At 39.6% G+C, this 23,140-nt stretch overlaps 1 protein-coding gene across 1 annotated transcript in view; it reads right to left on the reverse strand.

Annotated features, from left to right (window-relative positions):
* Nucleotides 1–23,140, reverse strand: part of LOC145525214 (uncharacterized) — a 223,098-nt gene that overhangs the window by 193,041 nt on the left and 6,917 nt on the right. The gene's annotated exons all lie outside the window — the stretch shown is intronic.

Here is a 23,140-nt window from a genome sequence, read left to right on the forward strand (position 1 = left end):
TTACAATATCGCTTGTTTTATGGTTTTGGTTGCTTATTCGTTTTTTGCCATGAGGCATGTGGGACTTAGCTCCCAGAATAGGGATTGAACCTGAACCCCTGCATTGGAAGGCGAAGTCCCAACCACCTGACTGCCAAGGAAGTCCTGGTCTAGCCTCGGTCATATAGAGCAGAGAACAAAATCTAATGATAGCAGAAATCCACAAAATGCACATGAGTGTAGAGTGGGATGGAAATAACTCAGGGAAGGGTTGCTATTAAAAAAAAAAAAAGGTGGGGGGGTGACTGTTCACAGAGACAGAAGCAGGGGGAATATGTATGAACTCAGTAAGCATGCTACTCACTCAAGTCTAAAAGACCTCCATGCATCTCTACCCAGCTATTAACCCTCTCCTTTTGTAAAATAGGTGCTCCCTGCTCCTGTTTAAGCTAAAAATCTCCTGAAGTGCTTACAGCCCATCCTTTACCATCTCTTCTTTTGCCATCTCTCTCCAGTATTTCCCCAATCTCTCTTCTAATATGCTTTATCTTACCACACAAATAGCTCCAAATCTCCCCCATCCTAAAAACAAGTCCTCCTGCCCAATATTCCTTTGGCAAATTCTTTCTTCTTTACCACTAAGCTCCCAGGAAGAGAAGTCCATGTACTTCTGACTTCCTATCCGCCTCAGCATCCTGGTTCAGCTTACACTGTCTCACTGAACTGCACTTCTCGAGTCAAAAACGGCTTCCTGTCACAACTAGTAGGCACATTCTGGCCCCTGCTTTTGCAAGTCAGAATATCACAGTGGTTTAAGAACATTAATGATGCAGTCACTTCCAGGGTTCTCAATCTTGACTTTGACACTTACCTTAGGCAACTTATTTCATCTCTCTCTTTTCTTATCCATGAAGAATGGTAAATAAAAATACCTATAGCACAGATTTAACTTGAAGTGAAAGTGAAAGTGTTAGTCACTCAGTCGTGTCTGACTCTTTGCAAGCCCGTGGACTGTAGCCCACCAGACTCCTATGTCCATGGAATTCTCCAGGCAAGAATACCAGAGTGGGTTGCCATTTCCTTCTCCAGGGGAACTTCCTGACCCAAGGATCAAACCCAAGTTTCCTTCATTATAGGCATATTTTTACCGTCTGAGCCACAAGGGAAGCCCCTTTAAGTTGAAGAGCTACCACATATAAAACACTCAAAGCACTGCCTGACATATAGAAAGAGCAATGTAAGTTGTAAGCTACTCATCATCATTATTTTATTGGCCCTCTTTTTATGCTTTTCAATATTATTAATAATATCCTTAAAATCCTTCAGTTTCCTTGGCTTCTGTGATATTATTCTCTTAAAGTTCTTCTCTTCCTCTGTCATCTTTTCAAGTTCCTCTTTCATTATCTGACTCTTAAATACTGATGGGCCCCAGAGTTACTCTGGGTTCTTTTCATTTTTCATATGACACACTGTCCTTTGAGAAATTGTATCCACTCCCATGGTCCAAGTACCCTTATAATGAACAATTTGTGCTCACTCCCTCCGTCTCTCTCTCTTTCCCTCTTCAGCTGTCTGTCATTTCACCCAACAAATATGCTTTGACAGTTATTCTTTGCCAGGCATCATGCGAAGCATTCTGACCCAGATTCCTGCCAGAGCTCCAGAGCCACAACACCCATTTGACCTCTCTTGGTGTGTCTCAAAGGCACCTCACATTCGAGGTGTCCAGAAGTCCCTAATCTTTCAAATGTGTTCCCATTCTATATTCCCTGACCCAGAGACAAGGGCTTTCACTCACTAGGGTGCCCAATCCAGAATCCAAAGAGCTACACCTGAGCTCTCCACCAGGACCCTCTCTGCTTCTAATTAGCAGCTAAACTCTACCTCTTAAACATTTGTCTGTTGTATGGAGGTTGACAGGTCATGAAGCAACAGTTAGAACTGGACATGGAACAACAGACTGGTTCCAAACAGGAAAAGAAATATGTCAAGGCTGTATATTGGCACCCTGCTTATTTAACTTATATGCAGAGTACATCATGAGAAACGCTGGGCTGGAGGAAGCACAAGCTGGAATCAAGACTGCCGGGAGAAATATCAATAACCTCAGATATGCAGATGACACCATCCTTAAGGCAGAAAGTGAAGAAGAACTAAAGAGCCTCTCGATGAACGTGAAAGGGGAGAGTGAAAAAGTTGGCTTAAAACTCAACACTCAGAAATCTAAGATCATCTGGTCCCATCACTTCATGGCAAATAGATGGGGAAACAATGGAAATAGTGACAGACTTTATTTTGGGGGGCTCCAAAATCACTGCAGATAGTGACTGCAGCCATGATATTAAAAGACGCTTGCTCCTTGGAAGAAAAGCTATGACCAACCTAGACAGCATATAAAAAGCAGAGACATTACTTTGTCAACAAATGTCCATCTAGTCAAAGCTATGGTTTTTCCAGTAGTCATGTATGGATGTGAGAGTTGGACTCTAAAGAAAGCTGAGTGCTGAAAAATTGATGCTTTTGAACTGTGGTGTTGGAGAAGACTCTTGAGAGTCCCTTGGACTGCAAGGAGATCCAACCAGTCCATCCTAAAGGAGATCAGTCCTGGGTGTTCATTGAAAGGTCTGATGTTGAAGCTGAAACTCCAATACTTTGGCCACCTGATGCAAAGAGCTGACTCATGCGAAAAGACCCTGATGCTGGTAAAGATTGAGGGCAGGAGAAGAAGGGGACGACAGAAGATGAGATAGTTGGATGGCATCACCGACTTGTACTTGGGTTTGGGTGAACTCTGGGAGTTGGTGATGGACAGGGGGGCCTGGCATGCTGCCGTTCATGGGCTTGCAAAGATTCAGACATGACTGAGCAACTGAACTGAACTGAACTGACGTTTTTTGGCTAGCATCCTAACAGGTCAGCAGTAGTGTCCTACCTAGTCTCCATATATATTATTTTGTGCCTCATCAGTCCATTCTTCATACCACTACCCAAAAACCTGATATAAAAAACACATTAGCATAAAAGATAAATGCAGTGAACTCAGAAGTGAATGGTTCACAGCCTCTGAATTAATCACATATGGTGGGGGGAAGTATCCCCATATTGAATCTACATGAAAATTAGTATCAGATCAATGGTAAAGATAAGGGCTTTGTAATCAATTTTCAAACACAAATCGCATTTCCAAATACCGGCAAACTTTCTCCAAAGCAAATACTATTCATATCCATTAAGCGTGGCCAACGTAAGTGGTTAAGGTCATTTATGAAAAGATTCTAATTCCTGATTAATTGACCAAAATATAAAGGAGATGAACATTTACAACTATCTTCAATACCAAAGGAAGCCCACTAAGAAGACAAGCTAGATAACACCAAATTTTTGATAAGCATTTTTAAAATTCGGAATTGTCAACAACCTGAAAGTTTAATCAACCTTTTCATTATGCCCTGAAAAAAAAATTGTCCAAAGCAGCATTTTCTCTATTATTTATTTAACCACATTTTTAGTCAAATATACTTACAAAAGTATTATTATTCACTCTTTAAACAAACAAGGCAACGCTAATTTTTTTATTTTTCACTTCAAAAGTACCAGAGGGAAGAAATATTCAGAATACCTCATTTTTCATACGGAGCAGGCAATGGCACCCCACTCCAGTACTCTTGCCTGGAAAATCCCATGGACAGAAGGGCCTGGTAGGCTGCAGTCCATGGAGTCGCGAAGAGTCGGACATGACTGAGCGACTTCTCTTTCACTTTTCACTTTCATGCATTGGAGAAGGAAATGGCAACCCACTCCAGTGTTCTTGCCTAGAGAATCCCAGGGACGGGAGAGCCTGGTGGGCTGCTGTCTATGGGGTCGCACAGAGTCGGACACGACTGAAGCGACTTAGCAGCAGCAGCAGCAGCAGCAGCAGAATTTTTCATAGTTGAGTCAGCTGTGCTTTTAAAAGCTTCTGTGGCAAACCAAACCTTATGGAATAACTAATGCCTTCATTACTGCTTTCTTTGTAATTTCATCTGTCATATAATCCCATCTTGAGCTATGTTATTAAAAAGTTATAAACGGTAGAGACAGGAAGATCAAGATTAGTTCCTTCACAAATGAAACTGCAAAGTCAACGAAGCGCCATTATTCATACATAGATAAAAGGAAATGTACAACTTTTGCTGATATTATGCCCCCCAAATCCTTAAAAGGCAGAGTTTCCATATCATTGTACAAGCCCTGGTCACAAATTTCTCATCACATGCATGTATTTGAAGAGCTGAGAAGGCAACTTGTTCAAAGAATTTGTTAAATGGCTAAAGACAAGAGACAATTCTAAAGAAAAGGTATTTTTCAAAATTGTATCTCTATCCAAACTACAAGAATCTTATTTCCAAAATACATCTGTTAGTAAATAATGCATAAGATTCTTCTGAAACATTTGGAACTCAAATTTATACATTCCTTAGCCCTGTCTAGAATTAAAAGTGCACAGATCTAAAGTGTTTATTTTTTGTGGCAGTCAGGCTTTCAGCCAATATGAAAAAAAAAAACACTAGCATTTAACTCAAAATAAATTTTAACAATGAATAGGACTAATAACATATTTAACTTTTAGCCTAATAACAGCAGTTCCCATAGGTTGCAATAGGAGAAAAACAGCAAGCATAACATGATGAAAGAAATATACATGAATTTGATGAGATGAACAGTTCCCTACAAAGCCAATTCAAACTGCTGATGAAACTTTTTGAAAGGTTACATGAATCATTTTTAACCTTTGAATTTTGGCCTACAGTTACTATATTCTTCAGAAAAATCTTTGGCAATAATCAACATGTTCACCTTATTGAGAAAAGAAATCTTAAAGAAGCAGTAGGTTCTCTTTCATTTGACATATCAAGTCTCTTTCAACCATGTGCCCAATCTCCGGAGAGAAATTCAGTAGCATGATCTCAGGAACAACCTCTCGATCGGTCCTATTCTCAAACCAAAGATGATGGTACTGCCAACATATTGCTGTTATGTTTGGAGAGACAACTGTGGTAACATATTACTCCATTTAGTTAAACAGGCCATATTAACCAAGGCATCCCCTTTCTTTGAATCACTCACCAACACACATTCTCTACCATAAACTTAGCTTTACTTCACATTCTGTGCAACAGATGCTTGGGAACAAACACCCAATTATCCACACCATAACTACTGTCTCTACTTTACAATATTCTACAAAGGCAGCGTAGTATAGCAGAAATCACAAGAAGTTTGAAATAAGGCAAATATTGGTTAGAATCCCAAGATCACTTACTAGATATAAGACCTTGGGAAAATTTCTCACCCTGAGTCTGTATCATTATCTGTAAAATAGGAGGAATAATACTGCATCAGCAAATTTGTTGTAAAATTTAAATATTTAGTATATAAAGTACCCATCCCCACCAAATAATAAATACAAAGGCATGCATTAAAGCAACAAGTTTTCATTCTCTCTTTCTGCACAGCAAGGTCATGCTTTGTACCATTATCTATAAAAAGATAACAAGGCATCCATGAATTATTTAATCTCACTCCCTGCCTGGTGGGCTTCCGTCTATGGGGTCGCACAGAGTCGGCCACGACTGAAGCGACTTAGCAGCAGCAGCAGCCCATCATTATCACCAATCCATTTCCCACTTCTGTTGCTTTCATTCCTAGTCAGGTGATCCTATGAGAGTGCTCCAAAATTCCTACATAGAAGGTATTAGGAGCCACAATCTGGTAAGAAGGAGACATTAGAAAGACTACCTTAAAGCTGAATTTGTACAACAGGAATACTGTTTTGGTTCCAGTAAAAAGAGGGATTTTTGCACTGACTTTGTGCTTGCAAAGCAAACAGCCTGACTATATATGCTATATGTTACAGGAGTTTTCAGGAAGCTGATGGAGATACAAAGCACCTTAAAAAAAAATCTCCCTTCTCCAGACATACAGATGGCCAACCGTCATGTGAAAAGATGCTTAACATTGCCAATTATTAGAGAAATGCAAATCAAAAATACAATGAGGTACCACTTCACATCATCAACATGGTCTGTCCAAGACCCGAGAGCTGTGACCCGCCGAGGGCTTTAATGTCTTTCGCTCCACATCTTTATTGTGACAAGACAGAACCAAGGAGCATACACTCGCCTGACAATCAGAATGGCCATCATTAAGGACTATATCCTACATACCTAGAGCCAGACATCCTGGAATGTGAAGTTAAGTGGGCCTTAGGAAGCATTACTACAAACAAAGCTAGTGGAGGTGATGGAATTCCAGCTGAGCTATTTCAAATACTAAACGATGATGCTGGGAAAGTGCTGCACTCAATATGCCAGCTCAGCAGTGCCCACTGGACTGGAAAAGGTCAGTTTTCATTCCAATCCCAAAGAAGGGCAATGCTAAAGAATGTTCAAACTACTGCACAATTGCACTCATTTCACATGCTAGCAAGGTAATTCTCAAAATCCTCCAAGGCAGGCTTCAACAGTATGTGAACCGAGAACCTACAGATGTCCAAGCTGGATTTAGAAAAGTCAGAGGAACCAGAGATCAAACTGGCAACATCCTCTGGATCATAGAAAAAGCAAGAGAATTCCAGAAAAACATCTACTTCTGCTTCACTGACTACACTAAAGTTTTGACTGTGTGGATCACAACAAATTGTGGAAAATTCTTCAAGAGATAGGAATACCAGACCACCTTACCTGCCTCCTGAGAAACCTGTATGCAGGTCAAGAAGCAACAGTCAGAACCAGACATGGAACAATGGACTGCTTCCAAACTGGAAAAGGAGTACATCAAGGCTGTATATTGTCACCCTGCTTATTTAACATATATGTAGAGTACATCATGTGAGATGCTGGGCTGGATGAAGCACAAGCTGATTGCTGGGAGAAATATCAACAACCTCAGATATGCAAATGACTCCACCCTAATGGTAGAAATCAAAGAGGGAACTAAAGAGCCTCTTGATGAAGGTGAAAGAGGAGAGTGAAAAAGCTAGCTTAAAACTCAACATTCAGAAAACTAAGATCATAGCATCCAGTCCCATCACTTCATGGCAAATAGATGGGGAAACAATGGAAACAGTGACAGACCTTATTTTCTTGGGCTCCAAATCACTGCAGATGGTGACTGCAGCCACAAAATTAAAAGACGCTTGCTCCTTTAATACTTAGATAGCAGGTATTAAAAAGAAGAGACATCACTTTGCTGACAAAGGTCTGTATAGTATAGTCAAAGCTATGGTTTTTCTAGCAGTCATGTACAGATGTGAGAGTTCAACCATAAAGAAGGCTGAGCGCCAAAGAACTGATGCTTTCAAACTGTGGGGCTGGAGAAGAATCTTGAGAGTCCCTTGGACAGCAAGGAAATCAAACCAGTCAATCCTAAAGGAAGTCAACCCTGAATATTCACTGGAAGGACTGAGGCTGATGCTGAATCTGAAGCTCCAATACTTCGGCCACCTGATGCAAAGAACTGACTCACTGGAAAAGACCCTGATGCTGGGAAAGATTGAGGGCAGGAGGAGAAGGGGGTGACAAAGGATGAGGTGGTTAGATGGCATCATCAACTCAATGGACATGAGTTTGAGCAAACTCTGGGAGATAGTGAAAGACAGGGAAGCCTGGTGTGCTGCAGTCCATGGGGTCTTGAAGAGTTGAACACAACTTGGCAACTGAACAATGACAATGTGTTACTTTTTAATTTATTGTACATATGTTTATTGAGTACTTACTATGTGCCAAAAACTGAGAATAAAAGGTGAATAAAAACAGTATTTCCCTTTCCTTGGTGATGCTTACGTACAATCACCGGAAAGCACCACCAATCCAATTATCATCAAACAAATTGAAAACATTAACTATGAAAAATGTTGCAAGGTGAGGAACATGATGCTATAAGAAGGCCAATTTGCCAAAAGTCAATTTTCCAAATGACTGATTCACTAAATTCCCTAACAGAAAATTCAGTGAAAGACAGTTCATCCAAAACCAATTTCTAGAAAATCAATTTGATGAAAAGTAGTCTTTCAGATCGTCACTTCATCAAATGACCAATTTACTGAATTATTGAGGATTTTTTGAAGTCTTCATTTCACAGAAGTTTCAACGCAATCTTTTCATGACAGCTCTTTAACTTCCAATTTGACAGTCTGTCTGGGCTGGATATCAATTTCATGTTTTCACATTTCAGGTGCTAAGTCCTTCTCTAAAGCCCAATGATCCAGTACTTCAATGTAAGCAAATGGTGGGTTGCTTCTTATATGTAGTTACTGTCTTTAGGTTTGAACTTTTCCATAAAGATTGCTGCAAAAACACATCCTTGACCAGGGTGATGAACTGGTCTCCTGAAAGTTGGTTTTTGCTAAATTGGTTTTTAGCAAATTTGTCATTCATGGGACTGACCCTAAATTTGTTGTTTTTCAGTAAAATTACCTAAAGGCAATGCTTTGGAACTGGGGAATTTGGCCTTTCATGGCAGGGACAGAAGACTTCATTGAGGAAAACATAAATGAACTAAGGTCAGAAGGATAAATTTTTAAAACAACCAAGTAAATGAGAAAGGATCAAAAGGCAAAAAAATATGCAGAAACTATTTGAAAGGGCAAAGAATGTTCAAACTATCACACAATTGCACTCATCTCACATGCTAGCAAAGTAATGCTCAAAATTCTCCAAGCTAGGCTTCAACAGCACATAAACGGAGAACTTTCAGATGTTCAAGCTGGATTTAGAAAAGGCAGAGGAACCAGAGATCAAACTGACAACATCCGATCGATCATAGAAAATGCAAGAGAATTCCAGAAAAACATCTACTTCTACTTCATTGACTAAAGTTTTTGACTGTGTGGATCACAAAAAACTTTGGAAAATTCTTAAAGAGATGGGAATACTAGACCATCTCCTGAGAAACCTGTATGCAGGTCAAGAAGCAACAGTTAGAACTGGACATGGAACAACAGACTGGTTCCGAATTGGGAAAGGAGTACGTTAAGGCTGTATATTGTCAGCCTGCTTATTTAAGTTATAAGCAGAGTACATCATGTGAGATGCCGGGCTGGAGGAAGCACAAGCTGGAATCAAGATTGCCAGGAGAAATATTGATACCCTCAGCTATGCAGATGACACCACCCTAATGGCAGAAAGCTAAGAGGAACAAAAAAGCCTCATGATGAAAGTGAAAGAGGAGAGTGAAAAAAACTGGCTTAAAACTCAATATTCATAAAACGAAGATCATGGCATCTTGTCCCATCACTTCATGGCAAATAGATGAGTAAACAATGGAAACAGTGACAGACTTTCTTTTCCAGCGCTCCAAAAGCACTGCAGATGGTGACTGCAGCCATGAAATTAAGACGCTTGCTCCTTGGAAGAAATGCTATGTCCAACCTAGACAGCATATTAAAAAGCAGAGACATTACTTTGCCAACAAAAGTCTGTCCAGTCAAAGCTATGGTTTTTCCAGTAGTCATGTATGGATGTGAGAGCTGGACCATACAGAAGTTTGAATGCCGAAGAATTGATGCTTTTGAACCATGGTGTTGGAGAAGACTCTTGAGAATCCCTTGGACTGCAAGGAGATCCAACCAGTCCATACTTAAGGAAATCAGTCTTGAATATTCATTGGAAGGACTGATGCTGAAGCTGAAACTCCAATACTTTGGCCCCCTGATGTGAAGAACTGACCATTGAAAAATACCCTGATGCTGGGAACGGCTGAAGGCAGAAGAAGGGGATGACAGAGGATGAGATGGTTGGATGGCATCACCGACTTGATGGACGTGAGTTTGAGCAAGCTCTGGGAGTTAGTGGTGGACAGGGAAGCCTGGTGTGCTGCAGCCCATGAAGTCGCAAAGAGTCAGACACAACTAAGTTACTGAACTGAACTGACTGATTTGAAAGGAAGAAGCAATGAAATTAGGAGTTTGCAAAATGGTCAGCGTGGGTTGAGTACAAAGAACATGTGGGGAGCATAGTGTGAACCGAGCTCAGAAATATGGCTGGAAGCTAGACCATGCTGCGTCTCATAGACCATAATAAAAATTTCTGTTCTTTGAGAAATGTGCAACTTTAATACGTTTTATGTAGAGGAATGATATGACCATATTACATTTTGAAAGATTATTTTGCAAGTGGTGTGGATACCATGTTTTAAGAATCTGGTGTTATAGGCTATTTTCTTACCTGGAAATTTATTATTGAAGTAGTTCAGAAGAGAGAAGGTAGTACTTGGACCAGGGAACAGAAAAAAGTGGAGCAAGTTATTTAAGAGGTCAAAGCAGCATAATCTGTTATGCGGTATTTGACATGGAGATGAAAAAGAGGAATGTAGGGAAATGTCTTAGACAACTCCTAGATTTCTGGTTTGCAGAGCTAGATTGTGGTGCCATTCATCAGACAGGGAAAACCAGAAGACCAGGTTCGTATAATATCCTCTCAATGTATTGCTGTATATTTGTATATTTTAGGTATCTATCAGAATATCCTCTTTAAAACTTTAAGTTATTGAGAAATGAAATGTGAGTTTAATTGATTCTGGACAAACTGAGTCTGTTGTTGTTTTCAGTTGCTAAGTTGTATTCGACTCTTTTCAACCTCAGGACTGCAGCATGCCAGGCTTCCCTGTCCTTCACTATCTCTCAGAGTTTCCTCAAACTCACATCCATTGCGTCAATGATGCCATCCAACCATCTCATCCTCTGTCATCCCCTTCTCCTCCTGCCTTCAATCTTTCCCAAAACCAGAGTCTTTTCCAATGAGTCAGCTCTTCGCATCAGGTGGCCAAAGTACTGGAGCTTCAGCTTCAGCATCAGTCTTTCAAATGAATGAATATTCAGGGTTGATATCTTGTGGGATTGACTGGTTCAATCTCTGTGCTGTCCAAGGGACTCTCAAGAGTCTTCTCCAGTGCCCCGTATGTGTGGGTATTCCATAAATCATAATCATCTTCATCCAGCCTCCATCATTACTAGATGTGGTGCAACTAACTTAGCCTCTCTGTGCCCCAGTTTCCTCCACCTTAAAATGGGAATAATGCCAGTGCCTGCCTGGGAAGAAACTAGCTAGCAGTATTTCCACAATCCATTCTCTCCCTTTACTGAAGGGAGGCCCCTAGAAAAGATGGACACTGACCTAGTTGAATCTCCTTATGAACATAATGACAAATCTCCTGGCAAATCTGAAGCAAAGTTAATTATGCCAAATTATCATGTCACCCAATGATGCCAGTGAGATCTCTGACTCTTGTCTGACTGGAGAATACAATGTTTGTGTTAAGATTACTACATCAGAGGACACTAGTGAGGACTAAATGAGTCCATGCTTGTGAAAATGCAGTGCCAAGCTCAGTTAGCAAGCACTCATTAAGCTGGCAACTATTAATAATATATTATTATAATACCAAAAAACAGTAAGCGCTATCATTTACAGAGTGCATATTATGTGACCGGCAATTAAGCTGAGTGTCTTCCATGGATTATCTCATTTAATCATCAAAAAAGCCCTATGTTCTATGTTTTTTGCCATTATATAAGAAGCCTGAAGCCTGGAGATTAAGTTTTCCCAGTCATACAGCTAGTAAACTGTGGCACTAAGTTTTACACCCAGGCAGTCTAACTCTCCAGTTGAGCTCTTGTTCCTAATTCCAAATAACACTTCCTTGCTACATTCCCGTCTCTGGAAGCTCACTACAGTGTCCGTCCGGGTGCTATTTTAGTGTGATAAAAGCATAATTTATTAAGAAGCACCAAAATGGCGCTCAAAATGTTAATGCAGTTTCTAAATATGCATGAGTTGCACTGAGGGAGCTGCTAATCTCAGGAGAAGTAAAAATAGAGAAAACTATTATTTTTCCTCCATTTCTCAACATGTAATGACCATCTGATATTCCACTGAGCAATGGAATGTGCTGCCCCCAAAAGAGACATAGCGCTGGTCAGTTAGGAAACAGTTAAATAAAACTGGAGTTCTAGGAAAATTAGCGAGAGGCTTGGTGAGTTTCTTTTTCTCTCTGTGATCATATCACATAAGTTATTTTATCTCCTTATTGTTATCTTATAAACAATAGGGATAAGCAAAGCAAAAGAAGAGATACAAGTTAATTAAACTTTGCGTACAGCAATAATTAACAAATAGGGCTAAAATATTATTTTGGAGGATGAACGAGTATTGATTTGAAATTATGTTTAGAAATGACATAGGCTTTTCACAGCCTCTATTACATAAAAGTTATAAGCCATAGGCACTCAATTTAGTCTTATTTCATTCATTATGGCCATTCCCTTTTCAATAAAATCATCTGTATATTGGATACGAAATCTTATTTCCATGGATTTTTACAACACACACAATACTGAGAATAAAATAATTAAATATCAATGTCTCTGGCACTGACACAGGAACATAGAAGATTATCTAATGTTACCCAAGAAGCATTATGGTAGCCATGTTCCTGCCCATTGTGGTTTTCAGTCTAGATACCAAACAGGAAGTATTTTTCCTGCTAAACGGAGCAGACTACAGCCTTGAAGAAAACAGGACATGGCAAAGAGAACAAGGTGCACAGAAGCCACATGAGGAAAGGGCCATATTTAAAGTAAGCTCTGTTCTAGGAACTTCAGATGTATAGGCAAAGACATTTCTGTAAATAGTTAATAAAGGCTTTGATACAAAAAAGGTCACCATTCTATGGCAGATTTGAATGGAACCCTCCAAAATATGATCAGGAGGACTTGGAAGAAAAAAAACCTAGATTGGACCAGAACGCAGAAGAATGCTTATTAAGAAGGTAAATAAAATTGGCATCAGTATCCCATTTGTGAATAATTCATACTTATATTTTATATACGTATATGGAAGTCAACTGTACATGAATACGCATATTTGTTGTTTTAGAAATCCCAATATGAAGAAATTCTCTAAGTATCATTGGAGATATCAGAACTGAAAGGACCTACTGGGAGATGTAATCTGCCACTGGCAATTAGCATCCTGCACATTTTTGCAAGGTGTGAAAGGCATGCAAAGCTCTGACTGCTCTCTGCTCAGGCCATTTCTCAAAATTGTGTTTGCAGAGACCAATCTTGAGAGATAAGGTAATGCACCCATCACAAAGAAACAGCACACTTGCTTGCTGCTTGCTATAAAAACAGTGGATCCCCGAGTCTGGGTAGAATATAACTGACTGCATGGGTAGGCTCCCCACTAGGCCCTTTCAGTGTACTCTCACATGAATCAGGGGCAAGGGGAACTAATGCCAACATACTGATGCTCATGCACTGATAAAACAGTAACATGCCTGCTTTTAGCTTGCAAGCATGGTAAAATCAAATTCCAGAACTGAAAAATCCTGCCTGTCCTTATAATAAATTTCTGGGGCCCAGAATAAGAGAAGTAAGCAGCATCTTTCATAATGGGTCTTGGTTTTTCAAAACAGGCTTCATTTTTCAGAGCAGTTTTGAGGCTTAAAGAAAAATTCCCCAGAAAGTTTAAAGGAATTTCCTATTCCTCCAGGTTTATACACTATTATTAACTAAATGTGACACACTTGTTACAATCAATGAAACAATATGATACATTAGGGTTTACTTTATGTCCTATATTCAGTGGGTTTAACAAATGCCTAATGTCATGTCCATCATTACAGTATCACCTAGAATAGATTCACTAACATAAAAATTTCCTGTGGTCTACTTCTTCAGCTCCTGTTCCCCAAACTTCTGGAAACCACTGATTTTCTTTATTCTCTCCTTGGTTTTGCCTTTTCCAGGATGTCATACAGTGGGGGTTATAAAATACAAAACATGTAGCCTTTCCACACTTGCTTCTTTCACTAATCAATATGCATTTTCCCCCATGTCTTTCTATGGCTTGATAGTTCATTTAATTTCATCACTTTGTGATCAGAGAAGATACTTGTGCGCTGTTTGAAACTACTGAGAATGTGTTATATACATAACCGGGAAGTTTTTCCATGTGACCTTGAGAAGAATGTTTTGCTATTTTTGCTGGATACAGTGTTCTGCAGGTATCTATGAGATATAGTTAGTGTAAGGTCTGATGTTGAAGCTGAAGCTCCAATACTTTGGCCACCTCATGCGAAGGGTTGACTCATTGGAAAAGACCCTAACGCTGGGTAGGATTGGGGGCGGGAGGAGAAGGGGACGACAGAGGATGAGATGGTTGGATGGCATCACCGACTCGATGAACATGGGTTTGGGTAGACTCCGGGAGTTGGTGATGGACAGAGAGGCCTGGCGTGCTGCAATTCATGGGGTCGCAGAGAGTCGGACACGACTGAGCGACTGAACTGAACTGATCGTGTTAAGTCTTCTATTTCCTTACTTAACCTCTGTCTGTTCTATCCATTATTGAGAGTGTATTGAAGTCTTTCAACTATTATAGAACTGTTTCTCCTTTTACTTTTTCTGGTTTTATAATTGACATACAACATTGAATTAGTTTAAGGTGTGCAACAATGATTTGACATGCATATATATTGCAAAATGATTAAGACAGTAAGTTTAGTTAATATCCATCACTTCATATAGTTACAGGTTTTTCCTTGTGATGAAAACTTGTAAGACTCACTCTCAGCAACTTTCAAATATACAATATGGTATTTTTAACTGTATTCACCATGCTGTACATTACATCCACAAAACTTATACTGGAAGTTTCCCCCTCCCCTCAACCTCTGCCTCTGGCAACTACCAATCTGCTCTGTTTCTGGGTTTGATTTTTTAGATTCCACATATAAATAAAATAATTCAGTATTTGTGTTTACCTGATGTACTCCACTTAGCATTATGCATAACTCACTTTAATTGTTTTTGCTTCATATATATTGACGATATCATGAAGTGTATAAGTAGTTGTTACATCTTCTTGCTGCATTTAAACTTTTCTAAATGTTTTTGTCTCGTGTAACCTTTTTTGATTTAATGTCTGTTTTGTCTGATAGAAGTATAGCAACACTTTCTCTCTTTTGGTTACTATTTTCATAGAATATCTTTTCCCATTCCTTCACTTTCAATCTCTTTGCACCTTTGGATGTAAAATAAACCAATTGGAGACAGCATATAGTTGGATTACATTGTTTTTAATCCACTCTTCTAATCTCTGTCTTTTGTCATTCACATGTAGGTACTAATAAGTACTATCATTTTTTCCAGCTTTATTAAGATATAACTGACATAACACTGCGTAGACTTAGATTAGGGTGTACAACGTGATCCTTTGTTAAACATATATATTGTGAAATATTTACCGCAATAAGATTGTTAAAATGTTCCTCCTCTCACATAATTACCTTTGTCTTTGTTGTTGGAGTGAGAATGGTTAAAACTCTAATCTCATAGCAACTTCCTATCATACACTACAATAATGTTAACTAGAGTCACCTTGTAGTACCTTAGATTCACAGAATTTATTCATCTTCTAACTGAAGTCTGTACTATTTGATCAATATATCCCTATATCCCCTATTCCTCAGCCCCTGGCAATTACCATTCTCCTTTCTGTTTCTATGAGTTTGTTACTTTTCGATTCCAAAAGTGAGGTCATAAAGCATTTATCTTTCTTTCTCTGACTCATTTCACTTAGCAAAATGCCTTCAATGTCTCTCCATTTGTCACAAATGGCAAGATTTCTTTTATCTGGATAAATAATATTCCACTCTACAAATATATCTCATGTTCTTTATCCATTCATCTGTCAGTGAACACTTAAATTATTTCCATGTCTTGACTGTTGTGAAGAACACTACAGTGAACATGAAGGTGTAGATATATCTTTGAGATAGTGATTTCATTTCAAAACACACTCATCAGTAGGATGGGTGAATCATATTATAGTTGTATCTCTAATCTTTTGAGAAACCTCCATAATTTTACAACTGTGGTTATACCAATTTAAATTGGAATAAAGGTTAACAACAGTTTTGCCAAAAGAACATACTGGTCATAGCAAACACCCTCTTCCAACAACATGAGAGAAGACTCTACACATGGACACCACCAGATGGTCAATACCAAAATCAGACTGATTATATCTTTGCAGCCAAGGATGGAGAAGCTCTATACAGTCAGCAAAAACAAGACCGGGAGCTGACTGTGGCTCAGATCATGAATTCCTTATTGCCAAAGTCAGACTTAAAATTGAAGAAACTAGGGAAAACCACTAGACCATTCAAGTATGACCTAAATCAAATCTCTTTCGATTACACAGTGGAAGTGACAAACAGATTCAAGGGATTAGATATGATAGAGAACCTGAAGAATTATGGACAGAGGTTCGTGACAAGGTACAGGAAGCAGGGATCAAACCATCACTAAGAAAAAGAAATGCAAAAAGGCAAAATGGTTGTCTGAGAGGGCTTTACAAATAGCTGAGAAAAGAAGACAAGCTAAAGGTAAAGGAGAAAAGAAAAGATATACCCATTTGAAAGCAAAGCTCCTAAGAAAGGCAAAGAGAGATACGAAAGCCTTCCACAGTGATCAATGCAAAGAAATACAGGAAAACAATAGAATGGGAGAGACTAGAGATCTCTTCAAGAAAATGAGAGATACAAAGGGAAATTTTCATGTAAAGATGGACACAAAGGACAGAAACGGTATGGACCTAACAGAAGCAGAAGATATAAAGAGGCGGCAAGAATACACAGAAGAACTATAGGAAAATGATCTTCACGGCCCAGATAATCACAATGGTGTGATCACTTACCTATAGCCAGACATCCTGGAATGTGAAGTCAAGTGGGCCTTAGAAAGCATCACTACGAACAAAGCTAGTGGAGGTGATAGAATTCCAGTTGAGCTATTTCAAATCCTAAAAGATGATGCTGTGAAAGTGCTGCACTCAATATGTCAGCAAATTTGGAAAACTCAGCAGTGGCCACAGGACTGGAAAAGGTCCATTTTCATTCTAATCCCAAAGAAGGGAAATGCCAAAGAATGTTAAAACTACTGCACAATTGCACTCAACTCACACACTAGCAAACTAACGCTCAAAATTCTCCAAGCCAGGCTTCAACAGTATGTGAACCGTGAACTTCCAGATGTTCAAGCTGGTTTTAGAAAAGGCAGAGGAACCAGAGATCAAATTGCCAACATCCGCTGGATCATCAAAAAAGCCAGAGAATTCCAGAAAAACATCTACTTCTGCTTTATTGACTATGCCAAAGACTTTGACTGTGTGGATCACAACAAACTGTGGAAAATTCTTAAAGAGATGGGAATACCAGACCACCTGATCTGCCTCCTGAGAAATCTGTATGCAGGTCAAGAAGCAACAGCTAGAACTGGACATGGAACAACAGACTGGTTCCAAATCAGGAAAGGAGTACTGTATATTGTCACCATGCTTATTTAACTTATATGCAAAGTGGTAGTGGTGGTGGTTTAGTCACTGAGTCATATCCGACTCTTGCGACCCCATGGACTGTAGACCGCCAGGCTCCTCTGTCCATGAGATCCAGGCAAGAATACCAGGGTGGATTGCCATTTCCTTCTCCAAGGGATCTTCCCAACCCAGGAATCCAACCCAGGTCTCTTGTATTGCAGGCAAATTCTTTACCAACTGAGCTATGAGGGAACATCATGAGAAATGCTAGACTGGATGAAGCACACGCTGGAATCAAGATTGCCAGGAGAAATATAAATAACCTCAGATATGCAGATGATACCACCCTTATGGCAGAAAGCGAAGAAGAACTAAAGAGGCTCTTGATGAAATTGAAAGAGGAGAGTGAAAAAGTTGGCTTAAAACTCAACATTCAGAAAACGAAGATCATAGCATCTGGTCCCATCACTTCAGGGCAAATTGATGGGGAAACAGTGGAAACAGTGACAGACTTTATTTTTCTGGGCTCCAAAATCACTGCAGATGGTGACTGCAGCCATGAAATTAAAAGACGCTTGCTCCTTGGAAGAAAAGCTATGACCAACCTAGAGAGCATATTAAAAAGCAAAGACAATACTTTGCCAACAAAGGTCTGTCTAGTCAAAGCTATGGTTTTTCCAGTAGTCATGTATGGATGTGAGAGTTGGACTCTAAAGAAAGCTGAGTGCCGAGGAATTGATGCTTTTGAACTGTGGTGCTGGAGAAGACTCTTGAGAGTCCCTTGGACAGCAAGGAGATCCAACCAGTCCATTCTAAAGGAAATCAGTCCTGAATATTCATTGGAAGGACTGATGCTGAAGCTGAAACTCCTAACACTTTGGTTACCTGATGCGAAGAACTGACTCATTGGAAGACCCTGATGCTGGAAAAGATTGAAGGTGGGAGGAAAAGGGGATTACAGAGGATGAGATGATTCAATAGCATCACTGACTCAATGGACATGACTCTGAGTAAACTCCAGGAGTTGGTGATGGACAGGAAGGCCTGGCGTGCTGTAGTCCATGGGGTTGCAAGAGTCGGACACGACTGAGCTGTTGAACTGAACAATTTACATTCCCACAAACAGTGCACCAGATATCTTTTTCTACACATCCTTGCCAGCATGTGTCTTTCTGAGAACAACCATCTTAATAACAGATGTGAGACAGTAACTCATTGCGGTTTTGATTTGCATTTTCCTGATAGTGATATAGAGCTTCTTTTCATATGCTTTTTGGCCATCTGTATGTTTTCTTTGGGAAAATGACTGATTTTTGCTTTTTTTATTTGTGTCTTGGGATTCACATCCAAAAAATGTCATTGATAAGACCTATTTCAAGGAGCTTTGTTTCTAAAAATGTTTCATAATTTCAGGTGTTATGTTAACTTAATGCATTTATAGTTACACATTGTGAGTGACAGGAGGGTGTAGCTTCATTCTTTTGCATGTAAATACCAAATTCACCCAAAATCATTTACTAAAGAAACTATCTTTCCTCACTGAGAATGCCTGGCTCCCTAGTTGGCCATATATGCATGGGTTTATTTCTGGGCTCTTAATTATGCTCCATTGGTCTATGTGTCTGTTTTCTGCCAGAACTTACTGTGTTTATTACCATAGCTTTGTAACACAATTTGAAATCAGAAATTGTGATGCCTCCAGCTTTCTGAGATACCTTTAGCTAGTTGAGGTCTTCGTGATTCCACATGAAATTTAAGATAGTTTCTTCTATTTCTCTGAAAAACACCATTGGAATTTTGATAGAGATTGCATTAGATCTATATATGATTGAGATTAGTGGTCCCCAACCTTTTTGGCACCAGGGCCCGATTTCATGGATGATAGTTTTTCCACAGACCAAGGGGGTGGGGTGGTTCATGTGGTAATGTGAAAATGGGGAGTGGCAGGTAAAGCTCTGCTCACTTGACCCTGCTCACTTCCTGCTCTGATGCCTGGTTCCTAAGAGACCACAGACTGATACCTGTTGGGGATACCCTGGGTTTAGGCAGTACATCCATTTTGATAATATTAACTCTTTAGATCCATGGGCATGGAATATCTTTCCTTTTATTCATGTCTTCTTCAATTTCTTTGGAGTACAGACTTAGTTTTTGGAGTACCGACTTTTCACTTTCTCGAATAAATTTATTCCTAGGTATTTTATTGTTTTTGATATTATAAATGAGACTGTTTTCTTTTTCAGACAGTTCATCATTAAAGTATAGAATTCTTCATAATTTTTGTATGTTGATTCTATATTCTGCAACTTTACTTAATTCATTTCTTAGTTCTAACAGTTTTTGGTGGATTCTTTAGGATATTCAATATACAAGATCATGTCACCATCAAACAGTTTTATTTTTTTCCTTCTTAACATAAATGCTTTTTATTTCTTTTTCCTGCCTAATTGCTCTGGCTAGGAGTTCCAGTACTATGCTGAATAATGGTGACAGTGGTCATCCTTGTTCTAATTCTAGAGGGAAATTTTTTGATTTTTCACCATTGAGTATGAAGTTAGTTGTAGGTTTGTCATGTATGGCCTTTATTAGGTTGAGGAAGTTCCTTCTATACTCAATTTTTCAGTTTTTATCATGAAAAAAATTAATTTTGTCAATGCTCTTTCTGCATCTAATGAGGTGATTATATGATTTTTGTCTTTCATTCTATTAACGTGGTATATTACATTTATTAATTTGTGTATATTGAGCCATACTTTCATCCCAGATATAAAAATCACTTGATCATGGTGTATGATCATTGCAAGTGTGCTGTGGAACTTGATTTGATTTTTATTTGTTAAGGATTTTTACACTTACAATCATCAGAAATATTGGCCTGTAGTTTTCTTCTTTTGGCTTTGGTATCAGGGTAATACTGGCCTTATAAAATAAATTTGGGAGTGTCCGGTCCTCTTAAATTTTTCGTAAGAGGCTGAGAAGAATTGGCATTAGTTCATTGTTAAATGTTTGGTAGAATTCACCAGTGAAGCCATCTGTTCATGGTCTTTGATTGGGAGTTATATGATTATGGATTCAGTCTCCTTACTTGTCTGTTCAAATTATCTGTCTTCATGGTTCAGAGTTGGTAGGTTGTACTTCTGTTACGTTGCTGTTTTCTATGTCTTAATCATTTTTGTCATCCATCTCCTATATTACTGTCCTCTTTTGTGTTTGTGCTTAGTCACTCAGTTGTGTCTGACTCTGCAACCCCAAGGTTCTCTCATTGTCTTTAGCACTTCTATGGGTTGTTTAAAATGGAAGGTTTTTATAGGAAGAAGGGAGGGGAAGGGAGCTATTAGCAACAGAAGGAATTACTTTAGGCTGGAGGACATTTTGGGATTGGGGGGGAGGAACTACAAGGGTTTTATCATGCAGATTGCCTCTCTTCCTCTAGGGGATGGAGAAGGCCCACAGGGGAAGATTACCTCTGGTCAGATTGGTGTTGACCGAATATTCCAGACTTGTTGATTAACGGCAAAACCATCCTTCAGCTCAGTTTGGCTCAGTCGCTCAGTTGTGTCCAACTCTTTGTAACCCAATGGTTGCAACACGCCAGGCTTCCCTGTCCTTCACCAAAGCCCAGAGCTTGCTCAAACTCAAGTCCATCAAGTCGGTGATGCCATCCAACCATCTCATCCTCTGTCCTCTCCTTCTCCTCCTGCCTTCAATCTTTCCCAACATCAGGGTCTTTTCCAATGAGTCAGTTCGTCGCATCAGGTGGCAAAAGTATTGGAGCTTCAACTTCAGCATCAGTCCTTCCAATGAATATTCCGGACTGATTTCCTTTAGGATTTACTGGTTTGATTTCCTTGCTGTCAGAGGGACTCTCAAGTTCAAAAGCATCAATTCTTCGGCATTCAACCTTCTTTATGGTCCAACTCTCGTATCCATACATGACTACCGGAAAAACCATAGCTTTGACTGGACAGACCTTTGTCGGCAAAGTAATATCTCTGCTTTTTAATATGCTGTCTAGGTTGGTCATAGCTTTTCTTCCAAGCAGCAAGCATCTTTTAATTTCATGGCTGCAGTCACCATCTGTGGTGATTTTGGAGCCCAAGAAAAGAAAATCTCTCATGTTTCCATTGTTTCCCCATCTATTTGCCATGAAGTGATGGGACTGGATGCCATGATCTTCGTTTTATGAATGTTGAGTTTTAAGCCAGCTTTTTCATTTTCCTCTTTCATCAAGAGGCTCTAGTTCTCTTTGCTTTCTGGATCATTATTGGCTTCCCTGATAGCTCAGTTAGTAAAGAATCTGCCTGTAATGCAGGAGACCCCAGTTTGATTCCTGGGTCGAGAAGATCTGCTGGAGAAGGGATAGGCTACCCACTTCAGTATTCTTGGGCTTCTCTGCTCAGCTGGTCAAGAATCCACCTGCAATGCAAGAGACCTGGGTTTGATCCCTGGATTGGAAAGATCCCCTGGAGAAGGGAAAGGCTACCAACTCCAGTATTCTGGCCTGGAGAATTCCACGGACAGTCCATGGGTTCACAAAGAGTCGGACACAACTGAGCGACTTTCACTTTCATAAACATTATGTCCATTTTTTAGGTCTGGGGTCCCCCCATGGTTTCTTTATTTGGAATTCAAGCTCAGCCAGTTACAACTGCTTTGATGTTTTGGGATTATTTTTAAAAAATCAAAATCTCAAGTTTCAAATTCTGTTTGAATGCAACAATATGTAAAATGTCTACAAATGGACAACATACTGCTGCTATTCAAACTCCTCTCATGCAAGAGGGCAGGAAATTACTGCCTAGCTTTTGAGAAAGATCCTCTTCAGATGATGAAAGTCTTTGAGATAGCAGCAATAATTGCTAGATGATGTAAATTGAAGGTAATGAATAATAAACTTTGATAATCTCCAAGGTCTTCAGATCCCTTCATAATCCCATAAACCACCCTGCACCCTTTACAAGGCAGACATTTGCCAGCCGGCATTTCACTCATGACTGATCCAAGCCCAAACTTGTCCTTGAATAGTCACTGAGGTCGCACACTTATTGCATTATGGTTTCCACTCTGAACTTAAAGCTTCTTTCAAAGACTTTCATCAGGGTGAATCTCATTATGCACTTTAAGCCTGCTGATTTTAGTTGTCACAAGAAGCCAAAGTTAACTCTCATCTCCAGGACTCTAATTTCCATAAGACTGAACATCTTTTCGGACCCATTTCTTACCCCTGTCCATTACCTGAAAACTATCCACTGGGCTCTGTAAGGCACAGTCATCAGCAAAATCGCCTTCTCTGTAAACATTCCCTTCCTTTCTTGCTTTAAAACCTGATCAACCCTGCAGCCCTCTCAACTCCGAAAAGCCACTACTACTAAGTCTGGAGATGGAGGTGACATTCCTGCTCCCCACTGCTCCTTCCAGATCACTCTTCTCTCCCCAATAAACCTGCCTATTTAAGTTTTATGACTTCAAATAACAGCACTCAGTCTCCTTCTCTGCTGCAGTGCTCAAACAGTCCCCAGGCCAGTCTCCCTTTGCCCTGTTCCCTGGAGATTTTAGTTCCTTCCTCCCTGAGATTGTCTTAGACCCTACTCTTGTCATTCCTCTCAGTGGACTTCAATATCCACACAGATGATCTGCCTAATACATTGTCACTCCGTGCCTTGACCTCTCCTCCACTGATTTTATTCTCCACCTTATTCCAGCTACTTATTCACATGGCCGTACCTCAACTCTCATCTTTCCCAATAACTACAGTCAGCCCTCCATACCTGTGCATCCCAGATCCTCTAATTCAATCAACT

This window comes from Giraffa tippelskirchi, chromosome 11 (genome assembly GCF_054371585.1).
Source record: "Giraffa tippelskirchi isolate mGirTip1 chromosome 11, T2T-mGirTip1v1.2.pri, whole genome shotgun sequence".
NCBI lineage: Eukaryota > Metazoa > Chordata > Mammalia > Artiodactyla > Giraffidae > Giraffa > Giraffa tippelskirchi.